Below are 17884 nucleotides of genomic sequence, written 5' to 3'. Positions count from 1 at the left end.
TCCCGTTAATACTTTAGAAGATTTAAGAGAGCGAATAGTTGCCTCGTGTGAAACTATACGAAATACGCCGAGAATATTTGAACGGGTGCGTAATTCCATGCGTAGAAGGGCGAAAGCATACATACTAAGTGCAGGTGGCCACTTCCAACAATTTTTATAATCAGTTTTAGTATCATTACTAATTAACAAATTTGTGCTATTCGTTTGGACTTACTGTCACAAAATAAAATAAAACTCGTTTTTGTGAAAAATTTATTTTTTTGTAGATTATGTTTTCAAATATTATTAGGGAATTGGTAATGCGTTATGAAGCAATTTTCAGATTCTTATTCATTTTAGAATTGATCTTCTTTCTTAATTTGCTTTCTGTCGATTTTTATTTTTTAGAGTGAAAATCATGCGTCGGACAAAGAAATACCAGGAGATCAAATTTTCTCAAAAATAAATGAGGATTTTAAAAATGATTTTATTTTGAAAAGAAAGCATTGGCGTAGTACTTTTTCCCCAAAAATATTCAATGCGAAACCCGTAGGGATGCCACTGTTTGAAAAAATACAAATTTGTGTACATCAGAAAATGCGCCTTGAGGCATGGAATGTATGTACCAAATATGCCAAAGATGTCTACAAAATTATCTCAGTTATTATTAAAAAAATGATTATTTTTGAAAACTTTGCCACCCTGTATCTCAAAAGTTAGGGCGTTCAGGACATACGTCCATAGAAAGTTTTTTTCTTAAAATGGGTCTAAGAATTACCTCCTTGAATATTAGCATGTGTTTAAGGAACACCCTGTATATATATTTATTTTTTTTTGATTGATGCAACTAATTTTCCTTCATTTTGAGTATTTCAATATTAAATTCTACAAAAAGGATTTGAAGCTTTATATCTTCTATCAATTATTTGTGAGCGCTTTCGACAGTTGGTAGTACTGTCATCTTCTGGCACTCCTCAAACTGCTTAGTTTGTTGCAGAATATTTTGGTTGAGGTGGGGATCGAACTCACGACCTTCCGATTGTGAGTCGGGCGCACTATCACTGCTCCAATTCACCTCTCAACTGATTAAGAATTGAAATTTTTCTCAGACAAGTTATTGGGAGAAGAAATTTTTGAAACGTAATGTATGTTTCTATACAATCACTCTCGCATACCCAAACTGCATTACTCTTTTCGATACCAGTTTCACCAACCAAGTTGGGATCTTCAGGATATTAGCTAGATTGAGTCTAGTCTAGTCTTTCATGTGAATATAGTTCATCTCCTGGTGACGCCAACTTTGTTAGTTAAAGCGTGTTGAGAAGAGTGTTGAAGTTCTGGTGTATGAGAACAGTGCAGAAGTTTCAGTTTTATCTTCCACTCATATAGGGCGGTTAAAACATCGAAAACTCTTCCTGTCTTTAAAAAGTGTATCCAAATTTGATGCTTCAGTTGAAAAGTGGTGTTATGTTTCTTTACATATTTGTTTTATTATCCGAATTAGCGTTGACAATGACAAAACAGGCAATAATAATAATTGAAGAATAGAGAATCACCTCTGGAAATTTCCATTTCAGTAGGCACTTCAGAAGTAATTCAGACTTGGGTACCACTTTTGTTTTTGTTGATTTTGAAGCATATCGTGTTCCGAAAAATCGCATAACACAATATGGGGTGACTTTGGTACCCCTTGAGGTCTCTTATCTAAAAAAATTGAAAGTGTTTGTTTTGGTCACTCTGTACATTATGAAAGTTATTGAAGCAAGTACTATTTTTTTGCAGCAGATACTCAAAAATTTCAACTGAACTAATTGTTTTTCAGATCAAAATAATTCTCAAATCAAATATCTTCAGAAATACCAATTTTTCATTTTCCTTGAAGAAAGTTGTGGCTGATTATAACAGAATCCTTTCGTGAAGAAGCTATAATATTTTTATCACAATGATAGTAGCGCCAAAAGTTTTTTCAATCAGATTCAAATATCAATTCATTTCACGAAGTTAACTTGATAATTTTCAAGTAGGTATTGAAAATTATATTGGTTGTGACGGCTTTTACTAATTACTCTCGAATTTTTGATAACGCCTCAAACGCAAAATTTCCTCCGTCAGAGTATAGATCTGTTGATGCGTTCCTTAATTTCCTCTCTATGGAAATTAGGCTATTTCAAATTTTCCGTTTTGGTATAGTGCGCTGAAAAACTGCAAATTACTCTATTGCTGATCTTATGATAATTTATTCTGATCGGTATGATACCTTCAAATGGATGCTAGTTTTTTATATGGATGGATATTGATGAAATGTTTTCAGAGACTTGCTTGAAAAATTAAATATCATGTTTCCAATGATATTTTCATGGTTTCGCTACAGAGAGAAAACCACTTTCACGTAATATAGTAATATTTCATATGTTTCTGAAGAGTATAAATCTATTTTGATCATGATTGTCTTTCAGCTGTCACGTTTCTCGTTGAAATAAAAAGTCATTTTCTACACATTTGCATCATGTTTCTGGCAAATGAAGTTTGAGATGACACCTCAATTATTCGACAGAATAGATTAGGAAATATGTTTTTGATACATGTAATATCTCTGTTTCCAATTATTTAAGGATATGGCAGTATACGGCTCTCTTCATGATTTTTTATATCACTGATAACAAAGCGACGGACCTATAGTTATTTGAAATATTGTTCTTGTCCTCTTTGGGAATAGGCTGAACGCGAGCAATTTTACAACAAGAAGGAAAACCCCCTTCCTTGTAAGACAGGTTGAAAAGTCTGCAAAATACTGGTGCGAGTTCATTTGCGGTGCCGAAGTCAAAAGGAGAAAGAGAGCGAAAGAGACAGGAGTGGCAGTAACATAAGTGTACCCTGCTCCTCCCACAATCCACCTCCAATAGCAAGGGCACTTTCTGCGGCGGGCTCCAAGAGCTCCACCGTGAATATAGGCAAGGAACCGGCTGCCCCTGCAGAAAAGCTTCCTCACTTGTGCACCTCCACGGAGAGAACCCCAAGAAGGTTGAAGAAGCCGCGCAATGACAGTAATTTCGCTGCACCTTCCAAAACCTTCGCGGAGGCCACCGTGAGACACCTCAAGGTTGCCAAAGACAGTGTGTGTTCGGGGAGTCTTGGCCTACACCTGCCAATATAAAGGAGATGTCTCCTAGTGACCTGTTCACCTTCCTGGAAAGGACAGGACGTACGATGACCTAGGGGGACAACTCCTCGGGAGGATGTATAATGGGTCACATGTGGCCTAAGTGCTGTGGGTCTATATACTCACCCTTCCTACTCTACAGATACAGAGATTTGCACACTTTTTAAGTACGATGACGGCACTTCATCAGGACCAGACCCTTTGTTGATATTGACATGTTTCAAAATTCGCCTGACTAGACGTTGTGGAAAAGTAATTTCAGGCATTGAGGATCCTCGTGTGGCAATAGTGGGTGGTGCCTTTCTCAGAAAATCGACTGTGGAGTGAGACGCAAATTGTTAGGCTAATAGATTTGCTTTTTCTATTGCTGATGTTGCAATTGAACCATCCGCTTGTGTCAGTGGTGGAATTGTGTATTTTGATTAACAACTTCAGCTACCGACCAGAAGGATCTAGACCCGTTGGGATTGGCACGCAATTCATCCCAAATTATCTTATTGAGAACTTGTTTGCTTCCATTTATCCTAAGTTTGCAGCTGTTGCGAGCATCAACAAACCTAGTTCGATTTTCGGCACTGGGATTTCCAACTATTTTCCTGTTTATTTTTCATTCCTCACAATTGCCTTTCTATAATATGGTGCTGTATAATTTGGTATGGAATGATATAAGATGTACATATATAGATAGTCTCTAATTTCTTATTTTACACTTCTGAAAACTGTTGTATCATATAATTTTGGATATTACAATGATTTTGACTGACGTTAACCGCATCGGTAAGCAAACATTAATGAAACGTGTTTTTTCTGGTACACGGTTGTCTTATCAAATCAGTGGAATATCATTCAGATTATGGTTTACTGTTGCTTCAATTTTATATTCAATTTCTTCATACAAGATATGGTGATCCAGCATGGGAAAATCGGAAACCGTTACAGATAAAATGTCGGTCGAATTAGAAGTTGACGTCAAAGAGCTAACTTATGTAGACTGATTTTTTCCAATTCGAATAAGGAATTAGACTTTAAACCTTCACGGTTTTCGGTTTTTCCATAGTGAACCTTCTCATCTTGCAAATGTGTATAGTTAAAACTTTCTAGCAGAATTCATCAACGGTGAATTTAAAGCTATATTGTTCAAAAATGTTTCACTGTCATTTATTTGGATCGCTCAATAAAATTTTTTCGACCAGTCACTGTAATTATTCTCACATTTTGAGCATCTTGTAGCTCATCTTCATCAATTTTCATTTTCTCCAGGTCTAATGTTTCTAACGACAGCGTAACAGTATGAATTTATGTTAGTTTCCAAATTTCTCAAAACTTGTTTCACAATTCACCTCTGCACTGCCTTTTTTTGAGATCATTTTTCTCACGAGTTTTTACATATTTCTCGTAATTACCTTTTGCCATATAGCCTACCATAGCGTGTTTGACATCGTTGCGTGTTGACCGCCCATTGTCAACACCTCTGACATTGCGTTACAGTATTACCAAAACATGTGAAAAATAATCATGGAGAGCCGATCGCGTTGCAGATATATTCACCGACATTATCAGAGCTTGTTATATCGTGCGATGACAAGTTGGATGGCAAATCGTGTATGTAGTTGACTGTGGTAGATCGGCCAAACTCCATCTCTTAGTTGATTGAACATAACTGACACCACTGTACTGACAGTGAATCCTTCAAAAATAGATCCGCTCAATTGGTCTTCTTTGTACATATTAGGCTAATAAAAGTTTAAGAGTACGATGGTGTGAATCAGAAAGACATCCAAAATTTGTTAAATCGTGAATACTAAAAAACAGAATAACAAACGGATTTTGAATGTAATGAACGAAACAATATCAAATAGAATAAAAAAATGAAAAAAATCCTACAAGAGAAGAGACAATTGAAATGGAATACGTTATGATTATTTACTCAGGTAGATTCACGAAGAAAGTAGTACAATTGAGGAAAGCGAGAAATGGAAGAAAAAAAAATCGAGAAGAAATACAACAATACAACAATATTTAAAATATTGAAACCTGGTTTTTCGAGTGACAGAAAAGGAGTATCAGTTTATGAACACTCAATTCAAAATACTAAACTAATTTTGAACAAAAGTAAAAAATTACCTAATATGGAAAACAATGGTTTCAAGTGTTCGCTATAGAGCACGCTCAACAAAAACACTAGACGGCGAGACGGAAAATAGAAGCATTGCCTGGGAAATGTGAAGTCATCTTTGATTCAAAAATGGAGAAAAACAGAACAATTCCAGACAAATCCACATCATTAACTCAAATTCCGATATCAAAACTGATAGATAAAGGCATGCGAATTGAAAAAGTCATATGTTGGAAAACCAGAAAAATTATTGCAGATCAGGATTACGTAACATAACACGGGAAATAGCTATAAACTGTTTAATGTATTTATACAACATTTTTGTTATTTTTCAATAAATCTAATTTTCAATGACCTGGTCCGGCATTTTTCATTTCAATTTTCGGGCGTAAACCTCCGCTCTTCCACAAGACATTTTGAAAGATTTGATCTCCATAAACTTTATTTAAAAATATATCATATGTTTCTTCGTAGTGAATTAAGTGCAGCAATCGATTCACTACGAAAAAGCTATTGTGATAGCGAAACAGGTCGTAATATATTTTAATAAAGTTTGTAGGAATCAAATCGTAAGGTGTAGTTTATGAAATTACTATGGATCTTTATTAAGTAACGGCCGAATCAATCAGGAAATTACCTAGTTTCATTAATTCTCATAATCATAATACATATTGAACACTTTCTTTCGTCTACATTTTGATGAAAAAAATGTGAAAAAACACCCAATACAAATCAGAGACTCAGAAAAAGACTCATTCAATAAACCCAGTTAAGTCTTGTAACTCCTGAAGATGTCGATAAGCGAAATGTTGAAAATTGCAATATATGAATTATAATTATTTTTGTACCCAGTATCACTTCATGAAACAAATTTTCGGAAGTGATTTCAAAAATTACCTTTATAGATATTGCTGAAATCTCGCCAGACATTCTTCATATTTCGCATACAGCTTCCGCGAAACATGAATGAGAACAGTCGTCTAGAGAAATTGTAAAATATGGCATTTTAAAAGTGCAAATCGTACATAGATAAAACCCTCTATTATATGACAAAGCAGTTATAAATTCGGATTAGGAGTTACAACCACTCTAATTTTCCACAATGGTCAAATTCAGAGACAAATAGTCATTTTTGCTCCACTGAACTGAACTCGACATTCGTATTTATGATATCTGGCTTGGATAGCAAACATATTTAACGTTCTCGTTGGTATATCCTGCTACTGACGCTCGTCCTGATCCTTAAACTTGCGCCACTACATTGTATTTTCCCGCTGGTGGGCAGGACATCCCGGTGAATTCTTCATGAAAATGTAAGCGATAAAACTGTTATATGAATTAGATTTTCGAGGAATTTTCGTTTCTGAATGAAATGTAAAATAACCTGAGCTATTTCTGTAGGTTTTAGAAGCTAATGAAAAAAAATTTAATATAGATAAAAATGAAGTGATATCATCAAAAAAGTGTAAAGTCATTTTCTGGTCATTTTCTGATGTTTATAATTTGAATAACGAAACGAGTATCGGGAGAAAATTATCGGGTTCTGACGTGTGTTTTCATAACATTCATTTCACGTGATATTAGATTAGATACAATTCTACATATCAAATTAACCAGTACTTCCATCAACCATGAGAATAAACACTCAAACTCTTTATATCGAAGAGAACAAGATTCCTATAGAGAAAGGAGTACCATGCTTGCTTTCGAACGAATTCATTTGTTTTCAATAGCCCTCCAGGAAACTTATTATTACTCGTCTAGTACAAAAATCTTCAGTATGTGTGATTGGTGACTTGTTTATTTTGTGGAAATTCATGATCATTTTAATAAATTGAAAAACACTTTTGTCTAATTTCGACTAGTTATTTCTTTTTATACTTGATAATGGGGTGAAATCCGCAACAGGTCATAAAAATAAAATAACTAGTAGAAATTAAACCAACCAAACTGGTGTCATCAGGAGATTATCTATACAAATTTCCCAACTTCAATTTCGCCTATTTCAATCTTACAGATTGTATCTCCACTGATACTGAGGGTGATGATTTTTAAAGTACAAAATTGCAAAAAATACTGCGAAAGTTCTTCAAAAGAATGATTCATGAAAGAGTTAAGGGTGAACGGTTTGGATAAAACTTTGTCACCATTATAGTTCTCATGTCACTCGCAGGAATTAACAGACTCTCGTAAACAACACACAGTATATGAAGATCATGTGTCGATCTCAACAATGTTAGGGAATGTTTTTCTATTCTATGGTTAAAATAAAGCAACACTACGGTGCGGTGCGGTGCGGTGCGGTGCGGTGTGTTATAGTATGGTATGGTATGTGATGGTATGGTATGTTTAAGTTTGAAAATGTCCATATAGGACGAAACTGCAGTAACGTTAGTTACAAATAAAAGTGGTAAAAAACATAAAAATTTTCATTTCTCTTTTCATAATAATATATTTTTTAAATTCTACTCAATCTTGAGTGGATTTCGAATATTTTTAGAACAATATGAAGAATGATAAAGTCTGATCTAATTAGGTAAATAGAATTTGGAACCTCTGGCGTAAAATGAATCTATTGAAAACACTTTTTCTACGCCAGAATTACGCTCCTTTCACATTACACGATTTACCTCGTGCGGGAAAAAATCGCCCGGGCAATTTTTCTTGATCGACTGTATATATAGTAGAAGAGCATGAGACCTTTCACATTGTACGATTACAACACGGGCACGATTTTGTAATCGTGTACCTGCCGTCCAGTGCCACTAGAACCACACGGCTACCGTATCGTCCTCTAGCTCAGTGGCCCACGTGACCTTATGCACGCTTGCGCACTAGACGGTTTTCAGTCGTACAGGAACTGTCCCCAGTGTTGTTTCTACTGTGTTCAGTTTTGGTGGATTGTTTGCAAATTATGGAAGGGGTTGTCGCTGAAGTTTTGTTATCGCTAGTTAAAGCAAAACCTGTGTTATGGGACAAAACTTTAGAAATTTATAAGGATAGAAATGCAACAAGGAAAGCCTGGGAAGAAGTATGTTTAGCACTCAATCCGGGTTTGGAGAACAATAGCGATGGAGAGAAAAATGCATTTGGTAAGTACTATACCTATTAACTTTCAATTATATTTGTATTGTATGTATTTTATACTTCACTTGATTTTCTATCTACAACAGAGACACTTTTTATTTTTATTTCATTTATTTAATACAAGAATGAAAATAAAAAATTAACGATATGTTTCGGCTATAAGGCTATTTTCAAGTTAAGATATTTAAAGTGAAAATTATTAGATTTAAAAATTTTTGAATGACTGATAATGGTGAAATACCTGGTTTTTATTTTCATTCTTGTATTATTGTACTTGTTTTTAATAAAGTTTAATTATTACTAATACAAACACCCAACTCATTGAAAATCTTGATTTATTTATTTATTTTCACATATATGACAAATTATACTTTAGACATTTGCCAGGATACACTTCCGACATCTGACAAAAAATATGAGGTAAGCACACTTCAGATATTGTTTGCTTCCAAGCCTCCTCGTGTAGTGCTTTCCCCTGATACATCTTCCAGGACTGTGATCGTTGTTGTGTCCTCAACAAGATATCCGTCTCTATCTCGTACATAATTGTGCAATACGATGCACGCATTGACGATGAGCACTGCAAAATGTGGCTGAACGTTGATAGGGCGATGGAACACACGTCATTTATTGCTCAGGATGCCAAACGCACATTCCACATATTTTCGTACTCTGCTCAATCTATAATTAAAGATCCTTTTTTCAACTGTAAAGCGTTTTCCTCCAAAGGGTCTCAGTAGATGTCTGTGTAAGCCAAATGCTTCGTCTCCAACAAAGAAGTATGGTATTTTAGGACTCTCTGTTTCTGGAAGAAGTTTTTCCTCAGGTAAAGGTATAGAACCACTTTCCATTGATTTCCACAATTTGGACCTATTAAATATAGACGAGTCAGACTCTTTACCATAGCTCCCTACATCAACGTAAAAAAATCTGTACTTTGTGTCTGCTACAGCCATAAGGACAATGGAGAAGTAATCTTTGTAATTAAAATACATTGATCCTGAGTAAAACGGACAGGTCAGTCTTATATGCTTACCGTCCACAGCTCCAAGGCAGTGAGGAAAGTTTGCGATACTTTCGAAGTTGGAAGCAATTGACTGCCACATATCACAAGTTGGTGTCGGTATACACTCTTCTCGCATTTCTGACCAAATCGCAGCACATACTTCTTCAACTATGTTTTTTGCTGTTGAAATTCCAACTCTGTAGCTATAGTGCAAATCCGTCAACGTACAGCCACTCGCCAAATATCTGAAATAAAGTTGAACATTGTCATTAATTATCATACTGAATTCATTGTATTTTTATTTACAGGCAAAGAAGTGGTGAAAAGGTGGACTAACCTCCGAGATTGTTTAGCAAAATCAAAAAGAGATGACAAATCTGCTAAAAAAAGTGTATCTGAGGCTAAAAAACGTAAGAAATATGTGTTTTCAGACCAACTTCAATTTTTGAATAAGATCTACACCGAAAAAGATACGGTCGACAGCTTGAACACAGAAACTGTACCAGGAACACTCGAAGAAGATGAGGAGCCTGAAGGTACCACTGGTGAACCTGAAGTTTCTATCAACGTAAACCTGCCATCCAAGCTCGTAGGAACAAGAAAACGGAAGAAACTAAATGAGGTCGAGTTGAAAATGCTCAAAGCTCTGGAACCTAAAACGACCTGCAGTAAAATGTCCTTCCTTCAGAGTTTAATGCCTCATTTGACAAACTATTCCAACAGTGATTTCCTTCAATTTCAAGTGGGAGTGTTAAATGTAATAGAAAGCATAAACAAACTAAAGGAAACTCCTCATCCTCAATCAAAGTACCCCTCTTCCGTGCCATCTTATCAACCACCTCCTCAGTACATGCTTCAGCCATCTCCCGTTAACCAACCGCAAGCATATGTCCATGTTCAACAACCTCTATTTAAACCTCAACAATATGCAAATCCTAGTTTTTCGTGCAACGTTCAGAATAGCGTACAACAGCTTCACTTGTCTCAATATGAACGTGAACAGCAAAATCAATCAAGGCCACCGCAGCAATCAACGCCTAAACAATCAGGTTCACAATCCAAACCGGATACATCATCCGCACCTTAGTAGCTACAAGGATTTTGTTACAGCGACTCTTCACAAACTGAAATTAAGAATAGTCCGTCTATTTCTCCTTCACACGATTCCTCGACTTCTGATATATTTTGATATATTTCTGATATATTCTGATTTAAATTAAATAAAGTATATTTGCTTATTCAAAAGGTTTTATTATATTTTATTTATTATTTTTTTCCACCTCCCGAAAGTGATAACAAGGCTTCCGCTACCCCAAGTAGATTCGGAAGCAAAATATGATAAAACAATGTGTCACTTAAAACGCAAAACTTAAATGTACTATTAACTTCAATGACATTTTCATTCAAACAACGGTATAATAACAAAGCTGTATTTTAATGCTTACCTTAAACATATTGCCAGCATTTCAACAGGTTGTATACAGTTTCTGAACTGCGTGTTTTGTCGTTGAAGAACATCTTCAGTTTCCCATATAACTCTTCAAAGGAGCGAACTGACATACGAAAGTAGTTGAAAAACTTTTGGTCATCGTTTCTAAGATCTTCAAATAATGTGTGGAACATCCCGACTTCCTCTCGTCTCTGATTATTTGGGTGAATCCAGTGAAGGCGATTGCGCCTTTGTCTTTTCCGACGCCGATACAGTATCCATAACGCAATAAATTGTTCACGATCCATTGTTATAACTTAACCAGACCACATTTTCCAGTGAATTGATAAAAATGTACGATTGTAAATCGTTCAATGTCAAAAGTAGCAAACCACGATTAAAAATCGGACGATTTTTTCCCGCACGCGGTAAATCGTGTAATGTGAAAGGAGCGTTAGTGTCTTCGTGAGTCATCGACGATATATTCTGACAAATAGAGAATTCTGTACTTTATACATTGATGGTGTTAATTTTTTACGAATTAGAGTTTTTGCTTTTTTTTCAGCTCTTTACTATATGATGTCGTTATATAGTTTTTGGTCAATTAATTTCTACAGACTCGAATTGAACTGAAGCGCTCATCCGCATGTTTAAACGAATTGGGTGTCGAAGTGTTGCCTCATCCACCATACTCCCCAGACCTCTCGCTAACCGATAACCATATTTTCAAGCACTTTGATAACTTTCTCACCAGTAGAACCTTCGCGAATGCAGTCCAGGCAAAAGCGGCCTTCGTCGGTTCCATCGAATCTCGAGCGCATCATTTTATGCTGACAGTATTAATCAACTTGTGTTATGATGGCAATAGTGCACTGATTCAAATGGCGCCTGAAAAACTTTTGAAACAACCTGATAGCTTTCAGAGGTAGTTTTAGTCATCTCCTGAGTCAGTATTTTGGTTCTGCTGAAGGAAAAGTTTTTTCAAAAGATTGGCCTAATTAATTTGAAATAATACATAGATATTCATGTTATTGGTGTGAAATCGAGCCCCCTTCCATTCACGTATTGTCATCGTTTACCTATAGCACATCTATGTTACATTGAAACACAGTAAAGGGTGACTAAAGATCTATAGCTATAGTTCACTAGATGAAACCACTGCAATTCAGTACTTTGGCGTATTCAGAAATCATACGGTTTTTTTTAAATAGAAACCATCAGACACGTTTATTGGAAATTGATAAATTTTGGTGGAATTCTTATATTATTATTTATGGGTTATTCAAATCATTATACAAACAAATCATAATGGTGATTCAAGTATTAGCAGGTTAGATATGGATAATTTGAAATTGAAATTGATGGATGTAGCCGTTACTATGTGGTAGGAAATCATAATGAAGAAAAGAGAAATGAAACTTTCTATGTTTTTTACCACTGTTATTTGTAACTAACGTTACTACAGTTTCGTCCTATACGGACATTTTCAAACTATACATTGTATAGTTATACATTTCTTTAATTTGAAATATGTTATTTACTCCGAGCATTTTTTTGGCAAACTACTTCAGTTTGAAACGACTCAACAAGAGACAATACATTTAGCTCTCTCAGGAGTGTCAAAAAAATAATTTCCTTCAATTCATTAAGACATGAGGGCGCACCACTTTCACTCCTGAAAATCTAATCATCAGAAATGATTAGAGCGGGCTCTAAACGTCATTGTTTGTTCAGTTGAAACCAATAATTATTCTTAAGGAATATTGATTCAAAACAAATTCAGACTTCTTCAATAATACTCCATACTCCAGTAATGGATATTTGAATATGAGTCTCAACAGTAATTACTTCAGTTCCTCCTAATTATTCATTTTGCCACTACCGATGCGAATTGATTGATTCACATACTGCTTTCTGTTAACATTCTAGAAAATTTTGAAATAGAACTATTATTTTCCTCAATTTATCTGCGAGCCGCTTAAAGTATAGTGGTTTCTCCTAACAAGGAATGAGTATACTCTAATCGTTTGTCGTATTTTCTTTCCTTCATACTTAATGAAAACTCGGAGATGAGTCGCAGCTCGCAAATACTCGTTCGAATTAAGTTGTCTCGTAAAAGAGGGCCATTTTTTACAGGAGGTGATTCATTTGTCTTTAATCTGTTACTGGGAAAATTACATTCAAATTGTTTCTGCTTGTCAGGATGAAATATTGCTGTTTTATTATCAAATTTTGTCGGAATTGAGTTAGCCTATCAAACAACAGTGTATTTGTTTCCCGAGAGTAGCGTACAAAATTGGATTTATAAACGTAAGCGAGAATATTTTCATGTTCGAATTGTTGTTGAAGAAAAGTGGTATGTCTTCTTATATAGGTAGTTACCAAATCACTTTTGAAAATTGGACAGATCCTGTTGATAGACTTGACAGTGTATAATTGATGAAGTTTTAAATTTTTCGAATAAAAAGAAGGAATTGATAAAAAACAGAATAATAATTCAATAACTGGAATTATAATAAACATAATTTTGCAATTTCCACACACCATCTTTTACAAACATTGTCATATTCAATTCCTCGTCATATATATATATATATATATATATATATATATATATATATATATATATATATATATATATATATATATATATATATATATATATATATATATATATATATACCTCGTCCACTAGATGGAGTGACATTTTGTTGTTCGTTGCAACTTAGGAAGAGGAGTGAAATACTCTGAAAGAATTTTGATTTTCAATTATGGAATATCATCGACTTTAGGTCGATGATGGCCACTATCTTGCACTGATGAGAGGCTAATGAGCCCGAAACCGGTCTGCATGTGTGCCGGTTCCAAAATTGAAGGTCGACTCTTTCAGTTGTATTGCCAATTGCATATGCAGGAAATTTTCTGTGAAGATTCCTGTGTCACCGACGCCTGTCGGATATAATCCAACGCCCTTCGTGGTATTAGCCAGGGGAGTAGTTGTTTTCTGATAGGCGTCAGTCCATTTAACCTACTGTGTAGGTATATTCGAAACTGGCTTGAACGTTTAAAGTTCATTTCTTTAGATTTGTAAATAAAAACGATTTTAAATATAAATTGTCCTTCTCAAAATAAAATATTAAAACAAAATTAGTTTTCAGGATATTCCAGTTACCTCCGCATCATACAGAAAATATATATATATATATATATATATATATATATATATATATATATATATATATATATATATAAATAAATAGATAAGTACTCTTTGATCATTCCCATATTGATTTCAATTTAAGAGCCACCGGTATACAGCTGTTTCAGCCTATTGGGCATCGTCAGTACCGGGCAGGCGGTCCTCGATTGAAGACAAAATGAGAAAACCAAGAAAGTACTTGATAAAAATAGCTGCGTAAACGCAAGCGAAACATAAGTGGAACCACCTATTGGTGTGACACCCAAGTCAACTTGCCAAGTTTTTATGTCAGTGTTGGTGGTTTGACCAATCAACCGACAACTGCGGTAGCAGAAATTTGGGAAGCTAACCTGAAATGCCATCGGAAAACGAATCCACATGTTTCTAGAAATGATATGAAATCTAGAAAGGTTAATGCAGTCAAGCTGCTGGAAAATAATTCCATGAAAATCAAAAAATAAATAGATAAGTACTCTTTGATCATTCCCATATTGATTTCAATTTAAGAGCCACCGGTATACAGCTGTTTCAGCCTATTGGGCATCGTCAGTACCGGGCAGGCGGTCCTCGATTGAAGACAAAATGAGAAAACCAAGAAAGTACTTGATAAAAATAGCTGCGTAAACGCAAGCGAAACATAAGTGGAACCACCTATTGGTGTGACACCCAAGTCAACTTGCCAAGTTTTTATGTCAGTGTTGGTGGTTTGACCAATCAACCGACAACTGCGGTAGCAGAAATTTGGGAAGCTAACCTGAAATGCCATCGGAAAACGAATCCACATGTTTCTAGAAATGATATGAAATCTAGAAAGGTTAATGCAGTCAAGCTGCTGGAAAATAATTCCATGAAAATCAAAAAATAAATAGATAAGTACTCTTTGATCATTCCCATATTGATTTCAATTTAAGAGCCACCGGTATACAGCTGTTTCAGCCTATTGGGCATCGTCAGTACCGGGCAGGCGGTCCTCGATTGAAGACAAAATGAGAAAACCAAGAAAGTACTTGATAAAAATAGCTGCGTAAACGCAAGCGAAACATAAGTGGAACCACCTATTGGTGTGACACCCAAGTCAACTTGCCAAGTTTTTATGTCAGTGTTGGTGGTTTGACCAATCAACCGACAACTGCGGTAGCAGAAATTTGGGAAGCTAACCTGAAATGCCATCGGAAAACGAATCCACATGTTTCTAGAAATGATATGAAATCTAGAAAGGTTAATGCAGTCAAGCTGCTGGAAAATAATTCCATGAAAATCAAAAAATAAATAGATAAGTACTGGAATTATTTTCCAGCAGCTTGACTGCATTAACCTTTCTAGATTATATATATATATATATATATATATATATATATATATATATATATACATATATATTTATATATATATATATATATATATATATATATATATATATATATATATATAGATATATATATATATATATATATATATATATATATATATATATATATATATATATATATATATATATATTTGAAGTTGAGAAACTTAGCGACTGGAGAAATGTACAGTAGAATGGAATAACGGGGTCTCTCAGTCAAAAAATCAAAAACTCTGCTTTACTTTGCTAATGTGAAGGTATGACATTTGTCAAACCAAAAAACTCCATTATTGTTTAACTTTTTTCGTCGATTTATATATTCAATTAAATGTTTTTTGCTCATTTTTACTGCCCTGAAGAAGCTTCCCACTAGAAGCGAAAGCTTGGCAAAGTAAAGCAGAGTTTGATTTTTTGACTGAGAGACCCCGTTATATATATATAAAGATAGAGAGATATTGAGTGTGATGGTATTATCGATGGAAAAAAGGTTATTGAACAAAGCACTCATAGAAAGGTGGGAAAGGTGGAAAATTTATACCCCCAGTCCGACGCCTATTGAAACTATCTTTAACGCAATATGATCGAAAGCGTCGGTCGCCTCTTTAGAAGTTCTTTGTCACAAGTCACCATTTCAATGGCTCCTTAGCGGCGTCCTCATAGGGCATAGCGGCAAGAGATATCTCAGTGACTTGGATAAATTGTAGTGCCACTTTCTTGAGACGACTATGTTGCTTTCTTCAATTCACCGGCATGATTGCAGTCTTGAAATTCTCCCACTCTCACACAAGTTTCATTCAGTAGTGTTTGATTTATATCAAGAGATTCATGAATGAAAAAGTTATGTTAATTCAAAGAATCGAGTGAAACATTTGTTGACATTCAGTTCTATAAAATTACTATTCGGGTGATTCGACTCAAACTTTGATTGACTATATTTCTAGTATTAGTAAATTAATTTTCCTATAAATCGAATAAATTACAACATTTTGCTGTCAGTAGATCTGGGGAAACCCAAAAACTGATTTCCACGCGAACAAAATCGTATGCAATAACTATTTTTTAAATTTTATTACATTTGGTCATGATGACAAATTGCCTCAAAAGGATGAAATTGAATGATGTCTCAAATAGTCTTCAGTTCACCCACGAAACACGTGATCCTCTACAAAATGTTATACTTACAGTGGTTCCATTTTTTCAATTTGCGTACAGGTTTCTAAAAAGTTATCTCACCCAAACCAATCACAGTTTTCAGGAATCACAAATGTTTGTATCAAATAAAAATGAAATGTTTTTTCTATAAAATCTTTTGTTAAATTGAAATTGTCATCAAAAGTTTCCCTTGTGAAAGATATGATTTTCAAGTGATTGGTAGAAGATTTATATGCTGAAGCTTTCGAAATTAAAATTATCATTAGAGAGCTAGTTGCTTCGGATATATATTTTGAATCTTCAAGAGTATATCAAATACATGAACTATTTTAGATGATAATTAGATGATAATGTAAGAAGTTATCGGAAAGCTGCTGAGGAATTAAATAGGAGAAATCCTGATGTAAAGCTATTTCACATACATATCTGTAATAAATAAGCTTTAAAATTGGTTCTGTGAATCACAAATAAGGTGGGCTAAATAGGAATAACACAACACCACAATCCATGATACAGTATGTAGTAAAAGAAATACATTGAACGAATTGGATTTGCGTAAATGAAAAATATATCGTTGTTTGAAAAACACAAATTAAAACTATTCAAGCCAGAGTTTTCACATACTTTTTCCAAACAACTTTTCCAATTCGAAAAATGAATGTCAAAAATTTGTTTTCCCTAATACTGGTATTATTTGTTATTCTAATGAGCAATAATTTGTTTATACGTCATTGAAAACTATGCACAATTAACAAAATTGAATGAAACTTCAAACAAAGAGGATACAGGATGATCGGGATTGAAGTCGTATTGATTTTTGTTTCCAGTAATATGTATATGATTCACACCATGAAACGGTTTCATAATCAATTATTTATTCATAGCGAAAAAAATATATCAATACGACGATCAAGAAACATACTGTAGAAAATTGTTAAAGTCAAATCTTCACTCAATAATTCTCTTGTACAGCTTGTCAAATGTAAGAAGAGTTTTTTGAATTCCGTTAAGGTTCCGCCCACTAGATCTGCGTTCGTTAGAAGACAGTGAGAGTGAGAGAAAGTGGGAGAAGAGAGAGATAAGGATTTCTCAAGTCTCTTCCTAGATTTGACAAGCTGTACTTATCGTTTGAAGAACTACTAGGAAGTCATTTCAATTTCAATATCTTCCAAATGTACATTTCGATATCCACAGAAAGCATTACAATGAGATTTCAAATTTGATTGAAATACTGAATTATGCGATTTCATTTGTTAAAGGTTTCTTCATATCAAAATATATTTTATTTTGAACACACGAAAAAATCACTTTTTTTCGAAGACAAAACACAAGCACTACAAAAAATCCTAAAGGCGCTCTCAGAGCGGTGCCTGTGCGAAAGTGGCGATTTACATTGGGTACAAAATAT

The 17884-nt window shown here is 34.5% G+C and overlaps 1 protein-coding gene and 1 pseudogene across 6 annotated transcripts in view; one reads left to right on the top strand and one right to left on the bottom strand.

The window, feature by feature from the left end:
- Rbp6 (RNA-binding protein 6) overlaps positions 1 to 17884 on the top strand; it is a 1483108-nt gene that overhangs the window by 710164 nt on the left and 755060 nt on the right. The gene's annotated exons all lie outside the window — the stretch shown is intronic.
- Positions 8708 to 9919, bottom strand: LOC141480595 (uncharacterized; annotated as a pseudogene).

The sequence above is a fragment of the Leptinotarsa decemlineata genome, unplaced genomic scaffold, assembly GCF_025532065.1.
Source record: "Leptinotarsa decemlineata unplaced genomic scaffold, Ldec_3_MD MMD2_P_RNA_scaffold_9, whole genome shotgun sequence".
NCBI lineage: Eukaryota > Metazoa > Arthropoda > Insecta > Coleoptera > Chrysomelidae > Leptinotarsa > Leptinotarsa decemlineata.
The sequence above is the reverse complement of the archived record's forward strand: the minus strand, read 5'-3'. Positions and strand labels throughout refer to the sequence as shown.